The following is a 10,121-nucleotide window of genomic DNA, read 5'->3' as shown; positions in this document are numbered from 1 at the left end:
AAGATACTCTAATTTTTTTTTACATTATTGAAATTTTAAAATATATTAATTTATTTAAAAATACATATATATAATTATTTTCGTATGAAATAATTATAAAAAAATATACTTATTAATATTTAACATGTTATAATTTTTAAAATATACATAAATTAATGAATTATTTGTAATTAAATAAATTAATTTAATTTTTATGAATAAGAAAATATTTTAATTTAATAGTATTTATAATTTAAAATAAAAACTTGATAAAATAATTTAGAGTATCTTTTTAATAATTTTTTCGATGACATGATAGGTCAGTTGTTTGAGAATGGACCTATCCTGTGACATGGTAGGTTGGTTGTGTAGAACCGACCTACCATATCATTATAAGAATACATTATTAAAGATACTATAATTTGTTTTATATTATTGAAATCTTAAAATATATTGATTTATTTAAACAATACATATATATATATATATAATTTATTTGGGTATGAAAGAAGTATAAAAAATATATATACTTATTAATATTACATATATTATAATTTTTGAAATATAAATAAATTAATAAATTATTTGTTATTAAAAAAAATTAATTTATTTTTTATAAACAAGAAAATATATTAATTAATAGTATTTGTAATTTAAAATAAAAATCTTTATAAAATAATTTAGAGTATTTCTTTAATACATTTTTAGAAGACATGGTAGGTCGGTTGTGTGGGAACAGACCTATCATGTGACATGATAGGTCGGTTGTGTAAAACTGATCTACTATGTCATTATAAAAATACTCTAATTTGTTTTATATTATTAAAATTTTAAAATATATTTATTTATTTAAACAATACATATATATAGTTTATTTGGGTATGAAATAAGTATAAAAAATATATATACTTATTAATATTACATATATTATAATTTTTGAAATATAAATAAATTAATAAATTATTTGTAATTAAAAAAATAATATAAATTTTATAAACATGAAAATATTTTAATTTAATATTATTTATAATTTAAAATAAAAAACTTTATAAAATAATTTAGAGTATCTCTTTAATAATTTTTTAGATGACATGGTAGGTCGGTTGTTTGGGAAATGACTTCTCATGTGACATGATAGATTGGTTGTGTGAGAATGGACCTATCATGTGACATGGTAGGTCGGTTGTGTAGAATCGACCTACCATGTCATTATAAAAATACATTATTAAAGATACTCTAATTTGTTTTATATTATTTGAATTTTAAAATATATTGATTTATTTAAACAATACATATATATAATTATTTGAGAATGAAATATATAAATAAAATATATAAACAAATATATATACTTATTAATATTACATATATTATAATTTTTAAAATATAAATAAATTGATAAATTATTTGTTATAAAAAAATTAATTTAATTTTTATAAACAAGAAAATATTTATAATTTTTATAATATTATACTTTTAATTAATAATATATATTATATTAATAATACAAGAGAAAAAGTTAACTCAAATAAAAAAAATTATAATTTTTATAAATAAGAATACGTGTTTTTTTAAAACAAAAAAATAATTACATAAAAAAGAAATATATATTTTGAGGCAAATGAATTAATAGGCGGCAAATGAAATAATTGCGCCAAATATTTTAAAATTTATTATTTCAGTTAGTATTCTCATTTTCTAAATCTATCCTATCTCATTTCTCTTTCTCTCAGACGCACCCTTTATCTTCTCACTCATCTCTCTCTCCCTCACATCTATCTAACCTATCAGCTCTCTCTCTGAGTCTCCTTTTTCTCTTGTAGGTGGCTGGTGCGGGAGGCACAACTGAGATGGCGATGGGTATATACAATCTGAAATTCTATAGTATATATATATATATATATATACTCTTGTATTGCAGTGAAAATAATAGTTTGTTAGCATTGAAACAAGTCAAAGAATCATTATGACTTCACATTGATTCATGATTTTTTTTTTTGTACTCGATAAGCAATTTGTTCAGATACTTTATTGTATTTTGATTATTGTTGGTTTATATAACACTACTATTTTTATTTTTTATTTTGTGCTTGTATAAATCCTTTCTGCTGAAATATTAGATTGAAGATAAGTGAAAGATTATTAGGCTTTATTGTGACAGGATAAGTTGGTGAACGGGATAAATAGGTACAATAATTCAGAATTTTACTTGAATAAATACAATAACATTCATTATTAGTGAACTATTGTACATAGGTAAGATTTCATTTTCATCTACACACAATTTCTTTATCAGGTGCTTTCACTTTTATTCCATATGCATATTAAGTATTCTCTTTTAACCAAATCAGGTCATAAACATTTCTTTGTCCCTAATCTTTGACCAGACCCTATTTTGAAAAGTTAAAGTCATCTCAATTTATCTTTGCCATCTCTAAATGTTATCAAGAGGTAGAACTCAAGTTGGAGTCTTAGAGGGCAATATACGTTTAACTTAATAAAGGTAAACTCACTATCTTTTGATCTATGTTTTCTTTGTCATGAGTAATTTCTACTTAGTTCAACTAAAATAAATATTTTTCTATGTTTTTTTATGGCTTAGAAATGACTTTTGAGTGTTGGAAATCTATGTTGAGAAGTGAAATTATAAAACTACATTCAAACTAGTTAAGGTGAGCTTTATGTGGGGTGTTCTTAAATTTTATTTGAGAAACTGGTATATTTTGGTGTAACTCTTGAAATTACAACTCTAAGTTAGGCATATACTTAGAAATCCAAACTCTAAGTCAGACATAGTTTCAAGTGTGTCTCTAAGGATATGTTAACCCTGTCGTCTATGCTTATAACTCTGATTATTTTTATTTTAGATATGATTTTTTTTTTATTTCTCTGTTTTGGGTCTTGTTTAGTATCACACTATTTATTAAATATTATTTCTGGTTTGATTCTTATTTTGTTCAAGTATAGTTTTTTATTTCTCTGAGAATATTGACGTGACACACTATCTATTTTCAAATATGTTTCAATGATAATGTTAGTGTAGCTTTGTAGTTTTCTGTCGGTCCCAAAAGAGGTTGTTTTAATATTTAAACTCGCAAGTGCATGAATCGTTTCGGAATATAATGTTCATGTAAGTACGAGGTCGAACCTATGGGAGTTGACTAACATCAAAAGAAATTATTTCAAACAAAGCAAGAATATTCTAACCTAGTTCCAAATATTTGATGAGATTTTGTTTTAGAAAAATAAAAGACAAGTAATAAAAAGATTTAAGATTAAATAGAAAAATTGTTTTTAAATGAGATATGTAAAATAAGATTATTAAGATGTTAAAGTTCACAAAATGCAAGTTATTTATAAGTATATTGATTCCCAAGTTTAGATATAGTTAAAATAGATTACATTATACTTTTTTCAAAATATATTTTCTTAATTAAGCACAAGTTACTTTTTCAAAAAGGTAAGATTTTTCTTCACTTATATAAGATATAATTTCTAAGCATTAGTTGTGTTACAATCTAATGAAATTATAAAAAATCAAAGAGATTATGTTTAGGCAAAATATGATATTTATGCTCTAAGAATTAGATGTGAACAATTTAATGAAAAATATTTAATCAAAAAATATCATATTTTTGCATAATGAAGAACTAAGTGTAATATGCTTTAACAATCAACACTAGATGGAAAATGCATATCTTTGATAGAAAAATCCATAAACAATGTTGTACAAATGGGAAATCAACATACAATAAAAAATACTATCTAGTTATATTTTGCTTCATTATCATCTTAATAACTTTTGAAAAAGATTATAAGTTCATAACTAGATTGAAATAAATATTACAAAATAACATACTTGACATACTCTTCAAAAGATGAAAATGGTAGAGAAAAGAGAAAAAAATATGTGTAGAAGATGTTGAAAAGATGAAGAAGAAGAGCTTCCCTAATGGTCTTACAAGGCTCTATTTATAGGCAAAATATGGAGATTAAATTAATCAAATTAAAATAAATAAATTGATTAATTTAATTGTGTTGGGAATTGGTAGGATAAATAGAGTAAGTGTAAGAGTATTGGAAAGATGAAATGTTTTGTTGGGTAAAAAATTAGTGAAAAGTTAGGGTAAAAAAAATAAATTAGGAATGTTTATTTAGGTAAGAAAAATAGGAAAGAGTGAATTGATATTTGAGTGAAAAATATTGGGAATGAAAATATGATTTTTGGGTCTTTTTGTGGCTGTGGCAAAGTGGGTTTGGTTTGGGCCATGGAGCTGAATTGGGCCTGGGAGAGAAGCTTGGCCGTGGGCTGGAAGATGGAAGAGGAATTGATGCTGGGAATTGCTGAATGTGAGGGACAGCTGGCGTTGGAGGCACGAGCAGCTAGCTGAGTGATATATGCTTGCTGTTGGGGAATGGATGATTCGGCTGATGCACTTGGCTTGTGATGGCATGATGATATATGCTAAAGAGTGGAGTGGCTGGTGGAGTGACACGGATTGGGCTCCTGGAGGCATGCCCAATGGCTGGTGGAAGGGAATGGCTTTTGGGCCTTTGAAAAATGCTACAATCTCTTTGTCTTTCTCACAAAATTATCACTTTTATTTTATTTTTTCTTTTTTATTTTCAAGCATAAAAATTTCCCTACAAAATAAATATAAAATAAATCATAATAAAATATTTTCAATTATAAAATAAATTAAATTAATTCTTTGAAAATATTAATTATAACTTAATTTATATTTAACATTTAAGCTCAATATTACATCTTTTTACTCCTAACTTAACAATATTAATTTTAAATAATTAAGCCATAACATTTTACAATAATATAACAATAAAAATACATAAAAATCTATAAAATTAAAATAAACTTAATAAATTCAAAATTACTTAAAAACTTAATAAATCAATTAAAAACTCAAGAATTAAGCAACAATTAGTACATAAAAAGTGGTAAAATAACTCTATTTTGTTGAGTTATTATTTTCTTCTACATTATTGTTTGTTCAAGCTTGAATTGGTTAATGTGAGGTGTAAAAATGACATACATATTTGGTCATTGATAAATTCTACTGTGTCAAATTTTGATTCCAGATGAAGAGATGATAAAACATATGTGAATGGGCTCAAAATAATTGAGAAGGTATGTCCCTTGAATAAAGTTGTGGATTTTATTTCATTTCTTTTGTTCTTTAGTCTGTTCGTACCAATCTTAAATCTTATTTTGCAGGGTTTGAGAGGTTTTATTCCTAAAGTTGAATTAGTAAATAAAATAAACAATTTTGGTGACTTGAAAGAAAATGTACCTTGAATCAATATATTTTTCTCTTCCTTTAATCTTGCGTACTTGTGGATTACTAGATTGCTTAGTTTTATTATGTTTGAGCCTCATGATTATGACTTTTGCTGAAATCTTTGTTTTGCTGAACTTAATGTATATATTTTGTACTTGTTGATATTTGATTTGGCCAACAACACAGAGTCAAGAATACAATTAGAAATGAGATAACAACTAAGAGTTTAATCAAATGGTAAAGAATAGACACAGATGATTTATAGTGGTTTGGCCCCAATTAATGGTAAAGTCTTATGTTCACTTAGTGTTATTATTAATATTGAATTCCAATGCCATGATCAAAGAACTAGGGTTCTTGAGTTTCACAAACATTGGGAGAATTACAACAAGACAATGCATAATCGCACTATTTCCTCTCTCTCTCTCTCAATATTCAGGAAAAAGATTAAAATGTCCAAAAGTCTTCTCCTTGAGCTATTTCATGCATATTATAGGCTCAAGGGGAGTTATATGGGCCAATGAACCTTAACTATTCTTAATATCCGTGTATCAAGGCAACAAAGAGGAAATAATCCATATAATTATTAAAAGATTATAATCTTTTAAAGAAATAAACCGAATCATACGACCAGCCTAGTCGTATCTAATAGTCAAACTTGACGAAGCAATGTGTAGCTGGTCGATAATTGAACATTATTGCCTTATTTTGACTCTCCACGTGTGAGAAATCCTTGCCACGTCATCAACATCCGTTTTTGGATAAACATTTGCCTCCCCCAAGTTTACTTTATTAGGACCAGCATAAAGTAAATTTAGGAAACTGACTCTTTGCTTACCCCACCAAATTTGTCAGAGCTGCCCATGCCTTATTGAAAAAAGTAACCAATCATGTCCATTCAAGTTTTTTCGGTTTTCCAAAAAATTGTTTGACAGCTATTACACTTCCCCATATTTTGAAAAAGGTAATTCATGATTACCTCTTTTATGGCGTCACGATCACTATAAATAATACCCCAAAATCACATTTTCACTTTTTACTTTTCATCTATCTTCTCTTTCCTTCTTCAAGAACTCTGAAGAACCGAGCCAAACAACCCAGAAGCTTTCGCTGTTGATCTAAGGAACTTTTGCTCAAACGCTCAAAACTTTTGTGTTCATACTCCACCTTTCATCTAAGTAAGTTTTCTGAACCTTTCAGTCGTTTGAGTTGCCATGTAAGATCATTTTTTATCTGTTTTGTATTTGAGCTCTTGAATGTTTTTTTATTGAAATTGTCTTGGGGTAAATGGGCATATTGATCGATGTTTGATAGGGTAGTGAAATAACGTTTCATAGGTGTTAAGAGTCAGTTTGGTAGTCGAGATTGTAGATTTAGGGCGTAAAATCGAAGTAAAAATTTGATTTTTAAGCTAGTTGAAAAACTGGGTTTTTCCCGCCCTCTCAGAGTCGAAAAAGTTTTCTCTGAAAAACTTTTTACTTCCTCTTTTTAATTCGTTTCTCAAACTGCTCATAAGAAACTTAGTGTTTTTGCTAGAATGTTGCTGGCCGTATAAAAGCTTAACTTCTATAAGCGAGCAACGTTATTCCCACTTTCAACACAAGTTTTTAGGCTCCAAGTTCTCACTCCCCTTCTCTGTTTGCAAATTTTCATGCAAGATCCGTGGGGAGGTGAGAGACCAATTGACGACGACCTGCTCGCTCAACTGCTCGTGGACGAAGAACAACCGTCATTACTCATTCTAGACATCCTTTTTTCTCGAATTCCACCTAACAGACCTCACTCAAGCCCTTCAGCCATGGGTAGAGTAAAATCCACTGCCCAGAAAAAGAAACTATCAAAACCTTCTGCAAACCAGCCTGCCCCTCATGCGGAAATTCCCTCGACCAGCAGAAGAGCTGAGAGTACTCCTGAGCCAGGAATCCAAGCTCAAGCCCAACTTAGAAACATCATTCGACCAGATGTCGAATGGTACATCGCCCCTCCTAGTCGAGTAACGATTAGGATGATTGCCAATTATATCAAGAAGTACAGACTTCCTAGGGTGACCCTAGTCCAACCCACCAGAGACCAACGGGCGAATCTACCTGGAAGCGCGTATAGCGCCTGGTCGAGGTATCACATCGAGGCAGGAGCGATCCTGCCTCTTCATCCTTTCTTCCAAGGAGTGACCAATTATTTTAGGGTCACTCCTTTCCAAATAACCCTAAATGGATATAGAATTCTCTCTGCATTCTATATCCTTTATAGTCATAAGAAGTGGCCGTCCCCACGCCACATGAGGTCAACTACCCGTTCGACCTAAAATCCAACCCCAAACAAGAAAACACAGGGTTCTTCCATTTCTGCCACCAGGAAACGACCCGCACTTTTCCTGAGTGATACTACTTTCATATCCAACGTGGGGAAGTACCACCTGGAGTACTTTCTAACTACCGACATGGTCGCTAACAACCTGGCCTTCATACAAGGAGGTAATATCTTTGCACCCCTGGTCGTTTATTATTTTCCTTTGATTCTTCCTGCATTTCCCTTAGAGATTTAGTGCATTTCAGGCCCATGGCTATGGCCAGCTCCTACTCCAGACATGGAAGTCCGATCAGCCCTCTTGGCCAGCATGACCGACATAGAGAAAAGCGTTAAACAGCTGGTCACAGAGGCTAATCTGAGGCTGGTTGGCCTTCTAGCACCTCATCAGGATGTGAGGGAATCTACCGCGGGGAGTGCCACCAGCACTGAAGTCCCCGAGCAACAACAAGACGTGTCACAACCTCCACCGAGGAGGGCAACAAGGGTGACCATTAACGAACCAACCGGCGCCCCGCGACCTGCTGCTGCACCGACCCCTCCAGGGAAGGGCAAGAAGAAGGCCTCAGAGCCTACTCTTGAGTCATCAGATGAGAACGGTACAGATTTTTTGCTTTTAGATAGTCTGCCTATTCCCTGTCACCTTTTCGACGGGGATGGCAACTTTAAATACACACCTGCTTTAAATTCAGACTTCTTCAGGCCAGAGAGTGAGTGTAGCACTAGTAAAGTAAATAGTGTAGCGACCAGTAATTATAGCTTGGGAATTATACTTTTAATTTCTTTGCCCTTGTTTCCTAAACTTAGCAAGCTCTTTTTATTATATTGCCTGATTGTTCGCTTGTTTCTTCTTTGCAGACATGCCTGCAGAACGAGCCTTTCACTTGTACGCCAAATAGGCGAACAAGAAAAAGTCCCACAAGCGCCAGTCTAGGGAGGGCTGCAGCAATCCCCCTGTGAAGAAATCTTGAACATACGATCCTCCTGCGCCTACTCCCACAAAGGAGATAACTCCTCCACTAGCTCCTGCCAGAGATGCAACTTCGTTGCCTCCTATAAATCTATATCCCCCTTCTCCGGTCGGACAGACTCCTCCTCCAGCTCCAGCCGACCTTACACCTCCAACGTCCACCGTCCAATAGTCAGCTGGTCGTCGAGAAGAAGCCTCGGGAGACGACCTCACGGGTGTGGTGCTCAATTCTGCCAAAGATAGGCTGTCCAGAATAACAAAGCACCGTTGCAGCTGGGAGGCGATTCAGGAGACTGGCTCCATGGCGGTTGATCAAGTCTTCAACCGCGCACTGAACGAAGTGCTTGCTGTAAGTTGCTTTCTTTATTGTACTTTATGAATTTTCTCGCCAATTAGCCTCTACTAACAACTTTATCTCTTTCTGATTGTAGGGAGTTCTTACCATGACTTCTGGCTGGCGATACTCGACGATGCTGACCGCTCAATTCGAAAAGAGACTTGGCGATAGCTTAGTGCTGCTGAGGCTCGATATGCTGAGAAACTCAAGGCGATTGAAGCTACTCATGCCGAGCAGCTGAAGGTAGTTGAGGTGAAGCATTCTGAGGCTCTTAAGGAAGCCGAGGCGAAGCACACCGAGGCCCTTAAGGAAGCTGAGGCGAAGCACCTTGAGGCGTTGCAAGTGACCGAGGCCAAACTCGCTTCTCTTGAAGAAGAGTTGAAAAAGAAGGAGGCGAGTATTGCCAAGTCACTGCATCTAAGGAGCAGTACAAGGAGGCCTCGATCATAAATTACTGGGAAGCCCACAAGCTTCAAGCTAAGTTGGAGATAAGCCGCAAAGATGTTACTGCATTGGAGGAAGAGAATGTCCGCAATCTTGAAGACTACAAAGGGGCGGCGTTTGAGTGCTTTTACTTGTTCTGGAAAAACAACCCCAATGCTAATTTCTCTTATCTTCTAAACCATATCAGGGAGGCGGAGCTGGCTAGGTGTGTTGCTCGTCTGGAAGAAGAAACAATTCCACGGTCTCCAGAGATTTCTTTAGCAACCGGTATCGAGGGCGCCCGAGAAGAGGCTGGATATACAGTCAATCAGTAGCAACAGAAATCGCCACAGGACCCCCTGACTACTTCATAATTTTATATTTTTATTTTAGAATTATATGACCTATGGGTCATGATGTAAAAATAATTTTATGTTTTAACTTTTATTGCTGCACGGGCAACTTTTCTCTTTTTATTAAACAATTACATCCGAGCAGTAACTGCTCGTGGTGTAAAAGAATTCATTTTGATATTATAATATTTTTATGTTATTATAATATCTGTTCGCATGATCGAACTTAGCATAGTACTTTGGTTTGATTTAACAAAATAACAAAATTTTGAAAAATACTTTAAGTACCTTAGCATGCTTTCACTTATTTTGCTCATGTGTTTACATACCTTTCGATATGCTTTGCTTACTAGATGCCTTATATGCCCCCCAAGTGATTGAGGAGCTTTAGGTCCTTAGTCACTTGCCTTGACCAAAACCTGTTCAAACATTACTGCTTGGAGCAAAGGAATTAA

At 32.8% G+C, this 10,121-nt stretch overlaps 1 long non-coding RNA gene across 2 annotated transcripts; it reads left to right on the top strand.

The window, feature by feature from the left end:
• The first annotated feature begins 1,653 nt into the window (after positions 1 to 1,653).
• LOC133818694 (uncharacterized) lies at positions 1,654 to 9,897 on the top strand. Of its 2 annotated transcripts, XR_009886037.1 has the most exons (5): positions 1,654 to 2,482; positions 5,077 to 5,125; positions 6,348 to 6,454; positions 8,442 to 8,902; positions 8,985 to 9,897. It is a non-coding gene; the product is annotated as an uncharacterized LOC133818694 (long non-coding RNA). The 2 variants fall into 2 exon arrangements; XR_009886038.1 differs by lacking the exon at positions 6,348 to 6,454 and having other exon boundaries at positions 1,655 to 2,482.
• The last annotated feature ends 224 nt before the right edge of the window (positions 9,898 to 10,121 follow it).

The sequence above is a fragment of the Humulus lupulus genome, chromosome 2 (genome assembly GCF_963169125.1).
Source record: "Humulus lupulus chromosome 2, drHumLupu1.1, whole genome shotgun sequence".
Classification (NCBI taxonomy): domain Eukaryota; kingdom Viridiplantae; phylum Streptophyta; class Magnoliopsida; order Rosales; family Cannabaceae; genus Humulus; species Humulus lupulus.
Note: the sequence above shows the minus strand (reverse complement) of the source record. Positions and strands in the feature narration are given on the sequence as shown.